Source organism: Artemia sp. Qi Xiang Cuo, chromosome 14 (genome assembly GCF_049724085.1).
Source record: "Artemia sp. Qi Xiang Cuo chromosome 14, ASM4972408v1, whole genome shotgun sequence".
Lineage (NCBI taxonomy): Eukaryota > Metazoa > Arthropoda > Branchiopoda > Anostraca > Artemiidae > Artemia > Artemia sp. Qi Xiang Cuo.
In genome coordinates, this window is record NC_142807.1 from 45,707,379 (window position 1) to 45,729,313 (window position 21,935).

The 21,935-nt window shown below is 34.4% G+C and overlaps 1 long non-coding RNA gene across 1 annotated transcript; it reads left to right on the top strand.

Annotated features, from left to right (window-relative positions):
- The first annotated feature begins 526 nt into the window (after positions 1 to 526).
- On the top strand, positions 527 to 17,623 carry LOC148944519 (uncharacterized). Its single transcript, XR_016142872.1, has 4 exons — positions 527 to 665; positions 3,909 to 4,077; positions 11,585 to 11,695; positions 17,346 to 17,623. It is a non-coding gene; the product is annotated as an uncharacterized LOC148944519 (long non-coding RNA).
- Positions 17,624 to 21,935: the final 4,312 nt, after the last annotated feature.

Below are 21,935 nucleotides of genomic sequence, written 5' to 3' on the forward strand. Positions count from 1 at the left end.
AATTTTCCAAATATCACCACGTTTTTAATTCAATGCTTAAGTCTTTTGAAATTGCCGCTGTAAACTGCTGCCAAATAAGTTGTTTTATAGATAGCGTTTAGCACGTGTTTAGCACGTGTGTCAAAAAACGTGTTTAAAGAAAAAGTAGTGGTATATTGAGATTATAGAAATTTTGAATTCTGTTATAAATCATGCCATTAACAAAAAATTTTGTATTTACGCCACTGCTCTTTGCCCTTCGAAATTCCGTGCATCTTTTGTAACCTAACAAAACCTAACCAAACCTTACCTAACCTAACCACTGTTATTAATATTTTGTATTTACGCCACTGCTATTCGCCCTTCGCCACTGCTATTCACCCTTCGCCACTGCTATTAATATTTTGTATTTACGCCACTGCTATTTGCCCTTCGACACTGCTATTCGCCATTCGCCACTGCTCTTTAAAAAAAAAAAATAAAAAGACCGGCATGAACGCTATCTATAAAAGAACTTATAAGGCGGCAATTTAAAGCGGCAATTTAAAAAGACTTAAGCATTGAATTAAAAACGTGGTGATATTTGGAAACTTTTTCACTTTTGAGGATTTTTAGAGGAAAGACTTGATGATAAAGGTTCTCCCCTTGGATAATATAAGAACTAGGATCATTATACATATTTTAAAGTAAGAATTGTTTTCTTAACATGTCTCCTTATGAGGTCACCCAAAACTAAACAAATACCATTACTAGTTGTTTTTAACTCATATTTCATTCTATATTTCTATCATAAATATAAATCACTGCTTACCTTACACAACTTCTGCTTTTAACCTTGTTCATTAATATATATTCCAAAATCCTATTTAAATCCTAAGCCATTTAATTTTCAACTCATGCCAAATTTCTTTATGGTATATGAAACCAGGTTTGTTGTGATGTCACACTTGTCTTATCAGAAACCATTACCCTTAAGGGTAGCAGGCACATGCCAAACAACTCTGTTGATAATACCATTTAAACTGTATTAATTAGGGAAAGGATTTGACAAGAGAGACCAGTAAAAATAACCTAATCCTTTTTAGAGGACAAATTATGTTATGGGAAGATGTTTTTGAAATCCCCCTTCCACCCAAACTCAAAATTTTCTAAAATTCTACTTTAGAAGCTTTTAAAATGTTTCTTTAGTACTAATAGATACAGTGCTAAAAACATCAGCATCAACTTCAGAGGACACATTATATGTCGCTCTATGTCGTAGCGCTTTAGAAATATTTAAAATATTTTAAAAGCTTCTAAAGTAGAATTTTGAAAAATTTTGAGTTTGGGGGGAGGGTTGATTTCAAAAACATCAATAATAAGTGTCTGATCTCAGTTCCTGACAAGAGAACAATTACGAAGCTTGAAAAAATGCCATGTGTCGCCAGACGCTAGATGGCTTAAATGTTTTTTTTTTATCATAACTAGTGCCAGTTTCCACTCTTATAAGTTACCCATACTCTTCGGAGAAGACAACTCAAATGTTTTGCTACACAATAAAAAAAAAAAGTCTCACTCAGACTTTAAACAAGGAAGGGATTGTAAGTAACAATTGACTGTTATGCCTTGGTCTTCTCTGCGACAAGGATTGTTATATTTTGCCAATTTTTTATGGTGCGAAAAATTTTGTTTCCTGTCGGTTACGATGAGGGATGTGCAATTAAGAATAGATTGTTCGAGCATGGTCATCTTCATGGCTATGGAGGTCTTCTTGGTTAAACTTTTGGAAATTAGTTCAATTTTTAGTTGTTCTAAAGAATTGGGAAAACAGAATTCAAAGACAAGAAGGCGAATTTTAATTAAGAATCAGTTGCTAGACCAAGGTTACATTACATATGCATTTAAGGTTCAACCGGCTGCAAAGTTAAAGTGATTTTTTTAATTCCTTCCTTGAAATCCTGGCCAAAGTGTTGCTCCCGCAACACTTCTGTTTTGATATTCGACTAAGGGTCGTTGCAACACTTTACTTTGCTTTGGCAAATTAAGTCTACTTTTTAGTTCTATAGTCCTATTGTGTAATAAATTCAATATATGCATGATACGCGTGATACATCAATGGTTTCTTCCGTTTAAGCCTATCTCTTTTAAATATAGAGCAAGTCAGTTAAATAATATAAACTTTCAGTGTAAAATTTCTTTCAATTATTTAATAAAGCACACATGACACTAGCATTTTGGAGGATATGAGGGGTGGTAACGCCGCCTTTATGTATGGTCGAATTTTCGATACAAAATATATTTTGAAAATTCGTTTGGTTTTATACTGTCTTAAAAATAATTCTTTTCTCATTAATCCTTTTAAATTTATTCGTTTCAAAAGTGAAGAAAAAACAGAAACAAGACAAAAAAGAAAATGCCAAGCAACAATTTCAGTTTGGACAATCTATTTATTGTTCAGTAAACCGAAAATGACATTCTAACTTTTTTGTTTGTCACGGGATCAAAACTATCCTTATTCAGTTTAATTTTTTATGTTTAAAATTTGTTTATTTTTTTTTCGTTCAAAATTTGCCTTCCTTGTGTATGATAGAAAAAAAATGTTAAAGATGAAAAACGTTCAGTGAGGCCTTCAACTTTGAGAACCGACAAAAACATCGAAAGTGTGAAAATTCTTGTGAGATTAGACCGTCGTTTAACATTACGAATGTTGAATTCACAATTGAATTTGAATAAATTTACCGTTCATCAAATTTTTGAGTGAACATTTGCACATGCGAATAGTCTATGTAAAAATTGTGCCGAAAAACCTCCCAATTGGGCAGAAGGACAGGCGAAAAAACGAGTGCCTTGATTGGATTGATTGGACAGGATCGCTAATGAGCAAGATATCCTTAGTCGTGTGATCACACGTGAGGAAACATCGGATGTTTGAGTACGATCTTGAGACTAAGAGGCAAAGTCAGAAATGGCACACTTCAAACTCTCCTCTACCTAAGAAAGCTTGAATGAGCAAATCAAAGGTCAAATAAATGCTGATTTGTTTGTTTTTACAGAATTTGAATTGACCACGAAGAATTTGTTCCTCCAGGACAAACTGTTAACCAATTTGTTTTTTATAAAGCCATCCTTGAAAGGCTCAGAAAAAGGGTCATCGCGTGAGATTGCTCCATCATCTCCATTGCTCCAGAAATGATTGCTCCATCAAAACGACGCCACATGTCACACTGGCATCATCATAAAAAAATTTTTGACCTCAAAAGGTATTCCTGTGGTTCCCACCCCCCTGATTCTTCCAACCTCAGTCACTGTGATTTCTTCCTTTGTCCTAAACTGAAAATGTCCTTAAAGCCCGTCATTTTGGGACTTCAGAAACCATCCAAAAGACTATAACAGACATGCTAAAGACCATAATAATTGAAGATTTCCAGCGTTGCTACGAACAGCGGGAACAATGTCTCCAACAGTGAGCCGCTGCCAAAGGAAAGTACTTTGGAAGGGATAACATTGATGTTTGAAAGAAATAAGAACATTTTTAATGAACAAATCAGTCTCAATACTTTTATGCCACGCCTCGTTAGTGTACGCCCAAATTAGATGAGGTATCTTTATCTTGAATACTGTGAGGATTTTTTTCTTTCTTCTAGATTGTTCGTATTTTTTCCTCTTTCTTTCTTTATCTCAAATGATGCTTTTCGATATTGTTCTAGCTTACCTAAGAATCATTTCTTGTTTTTTTATGGTGGAGGGGGGATACTTCTCGGACAATGTAGTAAAGCACGTAAAAGCATCAGAAAAAATTATAAATTTTACGGGGATTCCCCTTTTAATGACTTTTGTTTTTCCTTTTCTTATCTCTGTACTCTGCTAAGCGGCCAATCTACTGTTTGATAGTGGAATGTTAATTACTTGTGGCACTTTCACATTAGTATATTTTATTTCTTTTTTATCAGCCATCTGTTGAAGAAAAGAGTGCTGCTTTGGACTGCGTTAGTCATGGCGAAGCATCAGTAGGTGAAGACACCACTTTGAAGATACTCCGTCAACGTTTCAAGGCTGCTTGTGATAGAAAAATGAAAAAACAACTTCTCGAAAAGGAAAAGGATGGCCAAGTAGTTGAAGGTTTTACTATTTATTATTAATCTTTAGGTTTTGCTTTTTTGGGTAATCTTTATTAACACAGCACTCGTCAGGTCAAGAAGTTTCAAAGGGGCGGGTGTCTCTAACACGAAACCGATTTATAATTGTCGTATTACAGAAAAGTTATATTTTTCTCCTTTTCATTAGAATAAGTAACTTTCCCTACTCATATAATCTTACTTAGCCTATGATAAGCTGTTAGAATCCATTTGAAGACACTAGTTTTGTTTACAGATTTTGTACAAGTTACTCTTTTGAAAGGATTACGACTTGTCGATGAAAACTGTCGAATAACTCTTCCGTGGCAGGATTCTATATATGGGTTCTCATTGTCGCTGGTCTTCTAACCGCAGATAATTTGAGCCTTTTCTTGATGTCATGACGTCACCACAGGTTTGATGCTGTCGCCCTGTGAAAAATACAAATTCTTTCTTAGAGTTCTGACCCATTTAGATCGTTTTGTGGTCTGTCATCGCTGTTCCTTATTTTCCAACCGTAGATTTCATTGTCCATTTTTGTTCATCTTGACCTTAGAAAGTTTTTTTCCACGCCTTTTGCTCTAGCAGCTTATATTCATACATCATCTCTTTTAATTTCTTATGACGTTACAGATAACAATTACGTCTTTTCTAGTTTCCAACCACAGATCACTGTTCAAAATTTCGTTTACAATTCAATGTGATTTTTGCTTTTTCTTTAGCTACTGCGATTCTCACTTTCATTAGTTTCTAATCAAAATTATCTGTGCTTCATTTTAATCAATCAGCCGTTAAATATTTTAAATTACCTTACATTAGAACTAACGCCTTTGTAAAATTACGGTTTCTTTTGTTATTGGACCTTTAACTTCTACCTCGGCTTTTCTTTTGTCATTATGAAAAACATAATGCCAAACCTTTGTTTTTTAACAGAGGCTGATACAGTATCAGGTTCTTGGCTAACGTCCTTATAAGCTCCAATGTCGTTATTTATAGCTATTTCATTGTTTGGAGCTTTTATAAACTGTTGAATGTCGACTTTTGCCCCGGCTTGTCTTTTGTCGGTAGTATAGTAATTGCCGAATGTGCCTCACCTAGCTCACCCCATCAATTTTCATTATTTACAGCCCATTTTACATAATTTTAACTTCAAATATTGCACATTTGGAACATTTTCCATCTCTACATTCAAAATGAAATTTGAATGTCAATCAAATTTGGTTTTCAAAACTGTAATAATTACTATAATTTAATTTTAAGTGGATAGTTCAATATCAATATCTAAATAATTTATATTATCTTTATTTATTATTTTGATAACCTTTTAAATCATACCTTTATCTAATTTTTTCAATTTCTTTTCAAGATCAGCTGCTTTGGAATTAAAACGCTTAGGTGCAAATAGGTCAACCATTTCACCTTTAGAATCAATAATGATAACGAGTTTATTTCCATATTTAGTTTTTACTCATTTCATCCCTTTAATGAAGTATACCATTCCAATGTCTAAATTTTCTTTCTTAATAGTTTGATTGAATTTATTTTACATTTTTATTTCGCTTAAAATTTTCTCCATTTATTAGTTGATGATTTTATTAAACAAATTTCCTAACCGAAAATAATTTATATATTAACACCCTATTAGTTTATAACTCTATGCTAGTCTCTGTAGTCCAACTGGTTAAGACGCTGACCCGGAACCCCGGGTTCAAGCGCAGTAGCCAGCAAATTTTTTAAGAAAGTTGCAATCTGGGATGCCAGATGGACACTTTTAGTGGCTTTTGGACACTTTCTCACTCTGAGGGACACGGGGACACTACTGGGTCAAAAGGCAGCTTTTTGAAAAAAGGACACTTTTCCAAATCAAAACCAAATGTTAATTTTTTTTTTATGTATATATAAATACGACTGCTTTTAATTTGCACTTTACTTTTAAGCTTTGGTAACGTCTTGGGGATTTTTCTTATAGATGTTTTTGCGCACAGGTTTTTCGGCACTTTTTTCACCGACTTTGAAAAATCATAGTGGCAACCAGTAAAATTCTACTTTAGTTACTTTTGGCTATCTTGGAAAGGGTTTAGGTTAGGAATATAAAAATTTCGGGGATAGGTCTACAGACTATAGTTTGCTCTGGGAAGGTATTTTGAAGTATTTACCTCCACTCCTCCCTCTAGAGGACCCCGACCTTTGATGATCTTTAAAAATATTTGTGTTTTAAAAGTGAAACCTTGCAAAATAGATCTGCTTAAATTATGTACAACAAAACTGTTTTCAGCTTCAAAACTTTGCTCAATCTCAATTTATAAGGTTTTAAAGATATGCAAGTATATTTCCTAAATTTTGAAAACAAAAACAATTGGTATAGCTTAAAATTCTACTCAAATAAGAAGAATTGAATTTTCAAAAGTAAAGCCAGAGACAAAGAAACTGAAAATAAAGGTTAAAAGTTGTTTGGTCAAAATTTCAATAGGTTATAGACCTATCATGTAGGCAAATTTCAGGAGCCTCTAGAGGCAGAAAGAGTGGAGGTAGGTACTTCAAAATACCTTCCTGGGACATACTTTAGCCTGTAAGCCCATCCCTGAAAGTTTCATTTTCCTAACTTAACAGCTTTCCAAGATAGCCAAAAGTAGCTAAATTAGCATTTACCTGGCAACCCTGTATATTGGTTAATTTTCTAGAGAACACTTTGGACACTTTTGCCCTTAAAAGTTTTGGCAACCGTGGTTGCAATACAGATAAGAGAAAATATAATATTCAGTAATCAAAGAAAAAATTATAAAACTAAAAGAATTTGAATGATCTTATTTGTCAAATAAAACACAATAAGATAGTTTCAACTCTTATTACAGGCCAGCTTGGCCGAGTTGGTAAAGCGGTCGACTGATCATCGATTGCGGTCCAACAGTTCGACTCTCACTGTTACCTGGTGTAGCAGTTGAGATGTCGATATAATCTGGCAAGTATGACTCTTACTATTACCTCGTGTAGCAGTTGAGATGTCAATATGATCTGGCCACAGATCAAGGAGTAAGAAGTAAAGGCCTACGCGCTGCTTCTTTCCCTCCAAACAAAAACCCTGTGGGGTGTTCTTAGAACCCAGGCTGATGTAAGATCGCCAACACAAAAAAAGTGATAATAGCCTATAGAGGGATTTTGCATTTTGGGACAGAACTGTCCCAAGACTTAAAGAAGCAAGGGGTAGTATAGCAAAAGCAAATAAACCCGAAGCTCTAAATATGAATTTAGATACTAAGAAAGCATTGCTAACATTTCCATAATATTTAAAACTTCTATGATAAACAAACAATCTCTTTTCTAGTTCTTCTTCTATTTATGTTTGAAAATAAACTTTAGATAAAATTATGTGGATCCATTCCCTTAAATCTTCTTTTTCCATAATCAACACAAAAATGACCACAATTCACATTGTTAAATTTCAGGACTTGAGTAGAATGATAAGCAATTTGTTTATTTGAAGTTTTTAAGAAGTTGACAATTTCATTTCCGGGTTGTATTCCGAAAGAATCATTAATTCTACAAATGAGCACTTGAGATCATTGAAATAACACGTCCAATGCGTCCCAGGCGACCCCATGCAGTCATAATTAATTACACCGCATTTTTTTTTTTTTTTTTTTTTGTTTGGTAAGTTATCTCGAGAAAAATCGCCTGGAAAATAAGGAACATGACCCACTTTATTAAATATATCAATATTTGTCAGCGATAGAATGTGATTTTTGATACTGTCTGAGGTTCCTCGTTTTTCGGAACTGAGTGTTTTTTGAGTTATGAAATCTCAGCTTAAACGACTTTTATGAGTTTTCCACGCTGTTTAGGTATTATAACCACTTCTAATTGTATTTTTTTGAATCTACCACGTTTTTGGGGGGCTTCAACAACCACTTCTGATCCAGGTCCAACAATTTTGCGTGCGTGTATCGGGTAATTTCAAACTTCGATCTTTCGACAAAGTCCCCGGTAATGTTAAACCTTCACCTTTACCGTTTGAAGAATCAGTAATTTTATCAAAAATTTTCTTTCGAACATTTGTATCTAATGCAGCTGCACCACTTGTTAGAGCAGCTTTACCTATTGCAGCACTTTGTTCTTTTTTTTCCTTGCTCAATTTGTTGAATTTTTTTTCTTCTGAGCAATAGTTTAACAGGTTCTTTACCAACAATAATATTTTCTATTCGAATTCGGCAATTTTCCTTTTTCCTGAATCATCTTTCTATTTTTACTTTTTGAGGAGGAGATAAATGAATTGTGTATACAATAAAGTCAGCTTTTAGTTTATTTTCAAATTTTTCGAGAAGTGATAAGAACGGCAATCTTGGATGACTTTGAAGTAGTTGTTTATAGGATAAATCAATATCACATTCTTTATTTTCATTTTTATATTTTTCAATCTTAGTCAACTGTCTTTTATGAAGTAATAGTTTAACAGGTTCTCGTTCATTCATTTTTGTATGCATTAATCGCACTTTACATTTCTGTTTTGCATCAAAACACGTTTTAATTTTTTATTTTTGAAATTCTGATAAATAGATTGTATACTCTTCAATTTATTAGAGAAAATTCCAAGAAAAAAAATCCAAGGTAAAAATTTTCGTAATACTCCTTTCAAAAAATTTCATAGGCTTGATTTTTACTTCAACTTTCCTTTCATTCTCTTTTTAAATACTTCATCAGGATCTTTTTCAAGTATATTTATTATAACATTTTCAAAATTGTCTAAACAATCAGATAATTGTATAAGACCCTTCGAGTGTACCAATAACGTTGAAACATTAACTGCATCTGCACCATTTTTTGGGTCTGCAACATTTGTAACTTTTCTTTTTTTTCCATTGATATCTTCTTTTCTTACTTTTAAGGTATTTTTTACTATTAGTCCTTTGTCATCAATTCTAGTCAATATATTGTCAGGTGATTGATAAATTTTAGTTAATATATTAATATCCTGACTTAAATACTGATTTGTAAGAATTTGTTGATGAACAACTTCAACCTTGAAAGTGTTTAAAATAATTTTCATATTTTGTAAATTGATAGCATCATACTCCGATTTTGGATCACCTAGATTAGTTAATCGTTTATTGTAAATCAAGATTACAATTTGAAAGAGTCGATGGAATAGATTATCGAATGACAAGATTACCAAATTATTTGGGAGGTACTTATAAAGAACTATCTGATTTTGTAAAAAAAAAGAATGTATTAATATAAAAAATAATGATAGTAATTCACTGGGTTTCTTCACCCAGTGAATGATAGAAATGTTGATAGACTATCAAAATATAAACCTTATTAAAATGAATTTATCTTCAAAGGGACTACTAATTTTTCTATGGCTACTCAAGATATTTATAAATTTGAAAACAAATATAATTTTAAAATTTGTTTATTTGAAATAAGGAAAAGAGTGGTTGAAGCTTATATTCCTAAAACTAAGATCAATTGAAAAACTGCTACACATTTGATTAATTTATTTTATTTTGATAATCATTATGTTTGAATTAAAGATTTAAGTAGATTACTTGCATATCGAATAACTAAAAATGGGCGTAAAATTCATCCATGTACATTCTGTGGAAAACGCTTTAATGAACAAGAAAAATTTGAAGAACATAATAAAAAAGAAAACTGTGAAGATCCTGACATCATCATGCCAGAACCAAGTTTTAAAATTGAATTTATAAGCATAGCTAAACAAATAAAAGTACCTTATCATAGGCAGTGCGCTAGCGCTGCCTAAGTAAAGAACGATGTGGGCACAATGTGTGTTTTTTTTCTCCATACCGAGGCACTTCGTATCGAAGGAGTTTTAGTAGAAATTTCGAAAAGGGCTCATTCGATTGGAAATAGGAGCGGCTAGTGCCCTTTTTAATAGTCGAAAGTGATTGGAGGGGAACTAGCCCCCCCCCCTCCCCCTCACGCCCATCATTCCCCAAAACACATCCAATCAAAATTTTGAGATAACCATTTTGTTCAGCGTAGTTGGTTTCAAAGATAGAAAATATCTTTTTGAGGAGGTTACTCCCCCACAACCCTCGGGGCAAGGGTTTTAAGTTATGCCCTGAGGACATATAATATCAATGTTGACACAATATACAGTTTATTATTTTTTTTTCTTTGTAGCAGGGCACTCCATATACAAGAAGTCGCCGTAGTAATTTCAAAAGGGGATCATTGGCTTCGAGATCGAGAATTATAAGTGCCCATTCTAACGGTCGAAAGAAATTGGAGGGCAACTAGCCCCCCCCCCCTCCTCACGCCAATCATTCCCTCAAACACATCCAATCGAAATTTGTAGATGGCCATTTTGTTCAGCATAGTTGATTTCCAGATAGAAAATGTGTTTTTGAGGAGGACACTCCCCCACAACCCTATGGGCAAAGGTTTTAAGTTATGTCCTAGGGGTATATAAGGTTTTTATAGAAGGCGTTGTCGTAGAAACTTCAAAACAGGCTCATTCTATTGGAAATTCAAAGGGCTAGTGCCCATTTTAATAGTCGAAAGTGATTGGTGGGCAACTATCCCCCCCACGCCCATCAGTCACCCAAACACATCCAATAAAAATTGTGAGATAGCCATTTTGTTCAGCTAAGTTGATTTCCAGATGGAAAATATGTTTTTGAGGGGGACACTCTCCAACAACCCTCAGGGCAAGGGTTTTAAGTTATGTCCTGGGGTATATAAAGTTTTTATAGAAGGCGTTGTCATAGAAACTTCAAAAAGGGCTCATTTGATTGGGAATTCAGAGGGCCAGTGCCATTTTTAATTGTTGAAAGTGATTGGAGGGCAACTAGCGCCCCCCCCCCCCACGTCCATCATTCACCCAAACACATCCAATCAAAATTTTGAGATAGCCATTTTGTTTAGCGTAGGCTAGTTAATTTCCGGATAGAAAATAGGTTTTTTCGAAGGACACTCCCCCACAACCCTCAGGGCAAGGGTTTTAAGTTATGCCCTGGGGGCATACAAGGTTTTTATAGAAGGCGTTGTCGTATAAACTTCAGAAAAGGGCTTATTCGATTTGAAATTAAAAGGGCTTGTGCCCCTGTTATCAGTTGAAATTGATTAGTGACGTTTTTGTTGTTGTTGTTGTTTAGACTAGGGCACCTAGTATCGAAAGATTTGTTGTGGGAACTTCGAAAGGGGCTCATTGGATTGAAAATAGAAAGGATTGATGCCCTTTTTAATAGTCGAAAGTGGTTGGAGGGCAACTAATCCCCCTTCCACTCCCACCCTCCCATTTGCCCATCATGTTTAAAAACTAAATGTTGCCTTAAGATTAAATCAAAACACACTGTGATAATGCTAATCCCAATAAGGCATCTCAGCAGTATATCAAAAACGGCTAAGGGTATTTTGTAATTATGTTCGAACTTTCGGTGCTACTTCTGCTCTTAAAATTTTACCAAATCAAAATAGTGTAAGTGTATCCAAGCTATCAAAGAAAGTAAACAGATTTTTTGCGAATGGTAACAAGTTCTCCATTTCAGGTCAACTTGAAACGTCGCCCACACTAATGATGCGCCTAAAGGGGCTTTTCAAAAGTTTTTGGCGTCTCGGCCGATGGCTTCTTCTCCTTGCAGCTTTTATGATTTTTTTAGGTAATGTTTGTTCTTAATATGACTATTTTTATATCCTCTTTTATAGAAAAAGGGCCTCAGTGGAATGGATATTGCCTTAGGTTCTTTCAGAAAATTCTTTCTAGATGTTCTGTATAACTTGTCAAATTTTAAAGCTTTTCCGTGACCATTATTTCCATTATGTTTGGACATATGTTTATCACAACTGCAACTTCCTTGAGATTACAAGATTTTTCGTGGAAGAATTTCTTCAAACTGGCAAATCTCTCTACTCAAGTAGAAAACCTTTCTTTGACGTGGTACGGCCACCTATTTCGCCTCCCGCCAAGCACTCCTGCAACGATCATCACGGGTTTCAACCCCTCGGAAAATGACTGGTAACGTCCTAGAGGGAGACCGCGCACCAGGTGGGCTGGTGTCATAAACCAAAGACTCCTCAGCCACAATATCAACCCAAACGAAACCCAATAACTAGCCCGGGACAGGAAAACTTGGAGAAGACTGACGGTGCTGTCAACTAGTTCTCTCTACGCCGGTGAACCTGCTGAGCAAGAGCGTCAAGTCAAAGTAATTCATTTTCTTCGAGGAATGAACCTCTGTAGGAGGATTGAATAAGATGTGGTGAGGAGGGGGTAAATACTTATATCGTTTGTGCCAAGTTTGTAAATTTATCCTTTTCTTTATTTAAAAAGAAGGGCCATGTACTGAAAAAGAGATAAAATTATTACTTAAAAAAAGAAGAGAAAAAACCAGAAAAGCTCATAACTACGAGGCACGTCACAAAGCGTGTTCTGTTATTTTTGTTAATATTTTTCTTTTTGCAACAATAAATTTTTGGCGATAATTTTTTTGGGCAGTATTGTGCTCTTTATCTGTCTTTTTTTTAAGTTGTCTTATTTCAAAATGAACTTACCTTGTGGCGAGCTTTATACACAGAACAATATTTGCAAATTTTTAATCTTGATTACGTCAAGTTAGCAGACAATTAAAAAAATAACTCCTTATATTGAAATGATTATATGACTTATTTTCTCTATTTTAAGCATGAATCTCCCTTTTTTACATCCTGGACGGCAATGTATTTTGAAGAATAAAAAGGAGGGAATGAAAAAAGATCAAAATTGTGGGTGGGGAGAGTAACCCTCCTTCCCCAGTACACTGGGATATAATTTACTTTTATATCCTACTTGGTGCCTGTATTTTGTAAGACGCAATGAATATTCCTCTCTGGTATTTTTTGTACTTCCTATGGCAGGCATCACTGTGTCTGTGTCTTGCTAACTTAATACTAGATATTGCTGACCTTGGGTAAAAATTTCGAGGAATATTGAGGGGTATGTTAAACTAAATAAAAAGAACTATGGACATCCTGGCTATCAAAAAGGCGTATATGCAATATCGTAGGAAGGGTTATGGGTACTAACCTGAAACTTTCAGGGCCATTGCTTCTGCTAATTTCACTGCGAAAACTGGTGACCACGACTAACTGCGGCTGTAACTACTTACGACTTTGACTCAAATCTTTCGAATCCAAAATGATCGGAGGGCAGCCATTCGCCTTCCACTCCCTTCTTAGCTGTCCCCCCTTTCCATCGACATCCAACCAAATTTTTTGAAATAGTCAGTTTCTTGAACATTGTCTAAAGGTCAAATTACTATGACTCTGGGGATAACATGACCCTTTAAAGGTCGTGGAGCAAGGGCTGTAAGCTATGGAAGTTACTCATTGTTTACATCTTAGGTTTGTTATTGCGAAAGGATGGTATGTTCGATCTCGGGTCTGCAAAAGGGCTTTGGATATAAAGGTGAAACTTTCAGGAAATGTTGAGGGGGATTTTGAACAAAACTAAAACACAATATGTGCGCGCTGGTTGCCAGCAGAGCGTATCAGCAATATCTCAGGAACGGCTGAGGGTATTAAGTTGAGACTTTCATGGTATGTTGAGGGGGATATTGAAAAGTGACCAGAGGGCAAGCAACCCCTTCCCTTGCCATTTTTAGATGTTCCCCTTCAACACTGATTGGAATTTAGAAATAATAATTGTGCCTGTGGGGATGCCATGCCCCCTACAGCCCCCGGGACAAGGGTTGTAAGTTATGCAATATGCCCATATGAGAAGGTAGAATTGTTTGATCCTGGGTATGTCCGAAAAAGCTACGGATTTTAGACGAAACTTCAGGGGATATTTAACTAAATAAAAAAAAAACTATTTTTACCCAAGTCATCAAAGAGCCTATCTGCAATGTTTTAGGGATGGTTAATGGTATTAACTAGAAGTACTACTGCTATGGCTGCAACTGCGACTACTTGGCACTGCTGCTAGAACTACTTCTGACGGGGACTTCTTGTGACCGTGTCTAATTGCGAACCCAACCCAAATATTGGAGTAAAAAACGGTCGGAGGGCATCCAGACACCCCTCCCACGCCCTATTGAACTGTTGTCCCCCCAAAGACATCCGATCAAAATTTTGAGTTAGCCATTTTGTTCAAAATAGCCTAACGATATAATAACTCTTTCTTCGGGAATTACATGTCCCCCACACCCACTGGGTAAGGTACCCATTGTTTGCATATGGAGTCTGTTATTGGAAGGCAGAGAAATGGGTATTCAAAATGGTCTGCGTAATATATCAAGAACTCCAAGGTTAATAAGTAAAATTTTCAGGGCATATCGAATGGGCTACTAAAATAAATCAAAATATATTATTCGTATTCAGGTTGTCAAAAGGGCATACGTGAAATTTCAAAATGGTTAGGGTATTAAGTTTGAACTTTCAGGGACTTTTGAGAGGGCCTGTTGAACTCAATCAAAAGACATTATGTGTATTTTGGCTGTCAGAATGACATCTTTTCCGCACCACACTTACCAAAAGCTCAAGTCAAAGTGACTAATAAAAGAATTTAAAGAGTCAGAAATAAAAAGAACTGAGTGATTCCTCTGTTATATATTTATTCTCTTATTCTATTTTCATTCATTTATAATCTTTTGAATATTCTCCCATGATGATTCTTTCGATTATATTATCTATAAATTGCTGTTGAATCAAAATCTTAGTTCAGGAACTGTTCCAATCCTTGATTTGAAATTGAAAAAAAAAATTGTACAGTGATTATATTAAATGCAAACAGACTACACTCAGATCACCTTATGCAACTTGAGAATCTAAATTAGAATCCAATGTTTAATTATTAAGCCTAAAACTATTTATTGTAATAACCAGGAATAAAATTTTGTTAATAAAAAAATAATTAAAAAAAAAATCCGAAAAAGAAGTTTTTCAAAGAAATGTAAAGATCCATCTTAAAACTTAAGACGAGAAGAAATAAAGTCCTATAATTATCCAAACTTAAAATGACCAGAAATTACTGTCAAAAAATAATTAAAACCCAAAATGAACAGAAATTAAAATAAATAATCACATCAAACGTAAAGGTAACAGGTACTAACATAGATGAAAAATTTAATCCTAAAACGAGTAATAATTAATACTCAAGTCAAACTTAACATAAGCAGATATTACTACAAACATGAGTTTGGCTACGCCCCCCTCCGTAACCGTAATTCTTCTAAAGTATATTGTGTCATTTGCACTTTACTGAAAACAAGACGTATCTTAAACACAATTTATATAACTATCCTACAATACTGAAAAACCAAAAACTTACTGTTACATAAAGTCTTGAATCTTGAATTGCTTCTAGGGATTAATATCATTTTACATTAAACGTTCAGTTCGTTTTCGGTAGTTCTCTCCACTCATCTTGATTATTATTTTTTGTTTGTTTTTTTTTTTTTTTTTTTTTTTTTTTTTTTTTTTTGTTGAAGAAAATTAAAGAACACAGAAAATTACACATAATTTTTAATAAGACACAATTGACGCCATAGACTTTGGAAAGTTTACAGCTAGGCTTATAGTTTAAATTATTTTAGAACTTTATTTCTAATTATCTTAGGTTTTAATACAGCTCTTTACTTTTTTTGAAAAGCTTCTTTTTCAGAAAAATTTTTTTTAAACAAATAAAATAAAACAGAGGAACAAATTTGTGTATATAATACCCCGCCCCCTCTCCAAGATTCAGAAATTTAAATCCATAAGGATACATCTAAATATGCTACAAAACACCTGAGGTTGCTCGAACCGAGAACAAATGCAGACGAAATTGCCACATCCCCGGAAATCAAAAAAAAAAAAATCTATTTCTTGGTTTTCTTTTATACCGGAAGTAGCTAGCTGCTACATCGATTTTAGATGCAGTTGGGTCCCGGAATAAGAAAATTGCTACTCTGATTTTAGATTCTAAACACCACCGCCCTGAGTACCAGAGACCCGATTTTAGTAAGAACCGTGACAGTAAAACGTTTGAGTAACTACGTTTTAAGAAAAGGAAGTTTTTAGGGCCACATTTCTATTTTTTTTTCATTTCTTTTACTTTAAGCGAATTTACAAATTTTTCCTTTGATAACATTGTAAGAAAATTTTTATTTTTGTTGCCATTGTCAATATTTATTTTATTTTTATTTTTTTTTGCCTAATTCATGTGGTGAGGAGGAGTTACCTTAGTCGTTAAGTCTATAACCCAAAAGCATGCATCACGGTCTATAAACTTTGGCCTATAACAAAAAGTATATTTCATCAATTCAGGCAAAGAGAGGGGGGGGTCTTTAGCTCCATCCCTCTCGAGAATTTTCAAGATTTTTATAGATTTTTCCCTCCCGATCTATAAACTTAGATCTTTAACAAAAAGTATATCTTATCGATTCAGGCAAATACAGAGGGGAGGGGGGGTGTTCAGGTCCATCCCTCTAGAGAATTTTCTAGGTTTCTATTGATTTATACTGTATGATATAATTTTATATAATTTGCCTCTTTTTGTGTTTTTTTTTTGCGTTAGTCTTTCGTGCCAAAATGAGTTCTTACGTACTTTCCTGTATTGATGTCATTGAAGTGTGATATTGATATCAGGTCATTACCATTCGCGAACCGCGTCGTCGAAGAACCGTCAAAAATGCCTAAGAACCAAAATGAGAAATACTCTCTTGTAATAATCCTTAAGACTTTCCTTTTCTCAGATGACCTTGATGTCCTTCATTTGCCATTCTTTTTTTAATACGTCGCCGAATCCCCCTCGGCTACATTATTGGGGGAAGATGTAAGTATAACGATACTTTTAATGGTGGTCGTTCTACTAAGATGTTTAATATTTTATTAAATACAGTGTATCAGTAGTCTGATGCAGTGTAGTTTTTGTTTCAAATTAAAGTAAATTGTTTTCCTTAAGCATAGAAGCCAGTAAGTCATACGTTTGTGAAAGCTTAAGATCCCTAAAGATGTTACTTAGTTTGCTTTCATAAAACTAAGTACCAGACAACTTTTTGTTAAAATAATCACTCTCAGCATTGTTGTCGGCGCCCAAATTTGGAAACGCCCATCCATCTGAGTGAAGAACTGGAGGTCTTTTAGAGGCTTGATCAAGTACATTAACTTCATGCGGTCGCGTTGGTTTTATATGAGTAAAATGAAAGTGGGAAATAGCAGCCGTCAATGTGATCTTCAGTTACTCTTGGGTCTTTACAACAACGTTGTCTTTCAGGAAATTAGGACTAAAATCTTAAGACCCACTCATATGTATTATAATTTAGTGATATCTGGTTTTGTTCTTTTTTCTAGGAATGGTATACATTATCAAGCGTTTCCCCAAACCAATCTACCGAAAGGAACTGTAGCGTTTTGCTCAATCTTACATGTGCTTTGATTTTTTCATTCGGTATATTTGTTCAAAATTGTTGTTATTAATAAAACGTCGAAATCTAATTTAAAAAATGGAGCTTTCTTTGTCACAATCTTTTTATTTGTGTACGAGCAAAAAGTAGATCTAGATTTGATATAGAAGGTCTTCCCAGAAAATCTTTCTAAGCTTTTGATTTAATTTTATTATATTTTTGTAAATAAATTAGTCTTTATAATACTGGAAGGATTGCAGGACTTCTGACAAAAAAATAGCGCCGCCCCCCAACTTTTTTGGCATTCGGAAATTTTGCAAAATTAGCTGAAATTTAGCAAAATTCTTGATTTCTCCAGAAAATTCGGCATAAATCGCGTAGCGATGCGGTAAAATTTATGACGATCGCCCCCCCCCAATTAAATGAGCCTCAGGATACCCCTGGTCACGCCACATGGGAAGGGTCTTCCAATTACGCACCCTAGGTTTCGAAAAAAAAAATTCTTTTGTCTTTTCATCATAGAAAAAGAAAATAAAAAATCTCCTTGTCCCAACTAAAGTTTCGAGAGTTGGTGCCACTGCTTGGAACTAGGCTTATAAAAAAAATGTCAGAACTGAAATCCAAGTTAAATGAAAACCTGTTATCCTGACTTTAGTTTCTTTCGGGTCCTAAAATTGGAACACTATGACCCCGATTGTAAGGCCCAATGCGCACCAACACGAGTATCAAAAATACTATTATAGTGAGAACCATTATAGTGTACAAGTATATGACCTTTAGGCATAAAATGGGGGATATATTTGCAAGTAAAAAAAGATAGACTATAGTGCATTTTGTAAAAACCTGAGACTTATGGGAATCTTGACAAAAACCGATTAAGATGTGAAAAAATGAATTGAAAAAACCTGTCGAATGATCTGATTGTTAGTAGGTGGGGTGAAATTCCCACTTTGACGGAAAATCTCGCTTAATGTCTTTTAAACGGACGCAGCCGATTTAGTAGCAGCGCGGTGGACTCATCCATAGCTATAAAAGAAACATTCAACCTCTATCTATTACATTTAGATATTTATGAGCTACATCTTTATCTTTTTATATCATTATTTAACATACTAAACAAAAATATAAACTATTACAGGTATAAATCACTACGCTAGGGAATAACTAAAATTTTGTTAACGCGTAGCGATTAACTACATAAGCATTCCTAAAGGCATCCTCAATTTAAAAAAAAAACATAAATATTCCTAGAAGCATCCTAGAGTAATTAAAATAATAATAAAAAGAAGACAATCAGCTTCTGCAAAAGGCCCCCAGGGTAACAATCACCATCCAAATGCATCCACCCCTTCAACCCGCTTTTCCCTTCAGCCCAATAGCCCACTCATTTCTTTCCCCCCCCCCCCAAAAAAAAAACAACAACAAATAATTCCCCCAAAACTACTCTTTTAACGTCATAATGAAATATTTTTGGAAAGTCCTAAGTGCTTAGCAATTTGTATTTCATTCAATTTAATTTTTTAATTTAAATATGTATTTTTGTGATAAATTATTGTGTTAATGCTTATACCATATTAAATTTAGATATTAAATTGATTCCTTATAGGTTAAAGAATAAAGTTAAGAAATCACCAAAACGTGCATAAATGAAGCACAAGACGACCGAGAACTAAACGCCCGGTGTCAAAGGGTCACAGTTAAGAAGCAGTATAAATGACCCTTCCCTCCCTCGTTGATTATTTTTCCACTTACCGTGGTTCGTTACCCTTGCATGACCACTCGCTAAGAGAGTGTAATCGGCAGCCAAGGTATAAAGTTTGAAGGTGAGAAGAGACTTGCCAACGCTGTGCAGCTTGGTAAATCCCTCAAAGGTGGAAGAAAAGCTCCGGCTGCTAGCCAGCTGGAAATTTATTTGAGAATAGATAAACCATTCTGAGGGATTCGGACAACTAAAATATAAACTTGTTCTCTCCCCCACCTAGCCTAACCATGTGGCACTGACTCATTTATTTGTATATTATTTTTTATTATTGTAATCAGTCGCTTCTGTTTCCTGTTAATTTAAAAAAAATGAGATTTTTTCCTTCGGGAGTAAAGAGCTAAGTTGAAACTTAAAAAGAATAAAAATTATTGTTTTGCAGATTAAACAAGACGTATCTACAAAACTAGCTTAAATAAACTGACTCGTAAATTGCGTTTTCGTAGAAGTTCTGATAAATGCGCGCCATCTAACATGAATAAGGCAGCATCTCTACTTACCGTTTCCCAGTAAAGTTCATGGGCTGGGGCCAATGGTGGATCCAGAGGGGGGGAGGCCCCCCCCAAACGTAGTCTATCGTAGTGTAATTTACTTAATTAACACAAGTTTGCGTTAAATAAACTTGCTCTTAACGCAAGTTTATCGGATTAACCTATTTTTCGCTCCCCCTAAAAAAATCATGGATCCGCCCTTGGCTGGGCAGCCTTTGGTATAAGGCTGACACCGCCGTTCATGCAATATAAATTTTTGAAGCCATAAGAACCCCATGTATCCTTAGCCCTTTGCCTTGGATTTTGCAAGACAACAAGAATTTCTTCCACTTATGCCAAATGCAAATTGCCCTTAATAGCATAAGTAACGAGATTTTACTAGGGTCTCTTCACAATGAAATTTCTCCATTCACATTGAAAAGCAAGTACTATTCTTATTATTTCAAAAACAACGTTTAGCATTAAGGGTACTTTCCCATTATATGGTATTTTACAAGGAAACCAGTCACGAAAAACCCGTTTTTGACGGTTTAACCGCTATAGAGTAACACAATGATAGCATGGTTTTCATTGCGTATACGATATTCAAACTATTGTGTTTTGGGGTTTAGGGGGGGGGGGGTACGTATTTAATATATGCTATGCTTTACCCCCCTCCCCTCAACCCCTAATGTGCAAATATAAAGCCCAAATGTCTTTATACACTATTATATATTCATCGTATTTTAATTTATTTCATTAGTATTAACCAAACTTGACTTTTTAGAAAGCCCCATATAATGGGAAAGTACCTCATTAAGCAAATATTTTTAATGTTTAATTAAGAAAATCAATGAAAGAAAAAAATGTCTCTCTGCTAGATTTTGAAAAAAGCATGTTGCCTACTTCCCCCTATATCTTTGTCGATTGATGCCCCTCTTTACGACAATAGTCAGCAATATTGACAGAAATTTCGCACCTTTCAACTCCAACAATTTCAAAAATCCAAACTACCATTTAATGTTGCAATTTGATAATGTACGGATCACTGGCACCGAAAAACACTGTTTTATCATTAAACAAAGCTAGACGAGCTTCACCTTTAGTCATTAATATTCAAGAAGACATATAGGTCAACTCCTTCTTAGTTTTGCTATCTATTCTATCCTGAAACTTGGCAAAACTCCTCATAATTGGTAAAACCTTAACAGAAATTGTTCCAGTACGGAGCTTCTATTGTTTTTCTATAGAACTTAACAGTAACCACTGAAAATCCTCTGAAAACTTTTAGTGTCTTACTATAGTTTCCATTTCTAATGATAAAAAATACAATAATTTGCCAGAGAAAAGGAAGTCAGCCAGTAACATGTGTATTATCTTAAGTACCAAACAATTTAGCTCATACTTTAGACATAATAAACAACATTTTTACAATTTAATTATTCTTTAGACCCACTCCTAATGCTTCATTAAATAAAAAAACAAGTTTTTTTTAACTGAAAGTAAGGAGCGACATTAAAACTTAAAACGAGAACAGAAATTATTCCGTATATGAAAGGAGCTGTCCCCTCCTCAACGTCTCGCTCTTTACGCTCAAGTTTTTTATTGTCTTAAAAAATAGAGTTGTGAGAAAGAGTCAACCTTTAGCGGCAAGAGCGAGGCGTTGAGGAGGGGACAGCCCCTTTCATATACGGAATAATTTATGTTCTTTTTAGGTTTTAATGTCGCTTCTTACTTTCAGTTAAAAAAACTTGTTTATTATTTAATTTCTGAACGTTTTTGAATTAATGCAGGTATTGATTTTGGCTCACCGTACCTGAATAATTAAAACGAAATATGTATATTATTATTATTTTTTTTTTTTTTTGGTTAAATGGCTTTCTCGAAAGTTGTTTAATTTCATTTACGAACGTTTTTATTAGTAATAAATATATGTAACTTACGAATTAACTTACGTAGCGAACTTCTATATTCATATATTTTTAAAAAGCATATTAGGGGGTTCGCTTCCTAGTCAATACCTCGCTCTTTACACTAAAGTTCGAATTTTGTTCCAATTCTTTAAAAATGACCCCTTAATCACAAAGGCCGTTAATTAGAATAAATAGCTCTTATTAAAGTACTAAAACAAACTTTAACGCATAGAACAAGGTATTGACTAGGGGGCAAACCCAATAATATGCGTAATAATTTCTGTTCGTTTTAAGTTTTGATGTTGCTCCTTACTTTCAGTTGAAAAACTTGTTTTTTTATTTTTAATTTAGTTTCTGATCTTTTTCTTTAATAATGCTGGAAAATCCGGCGCCCT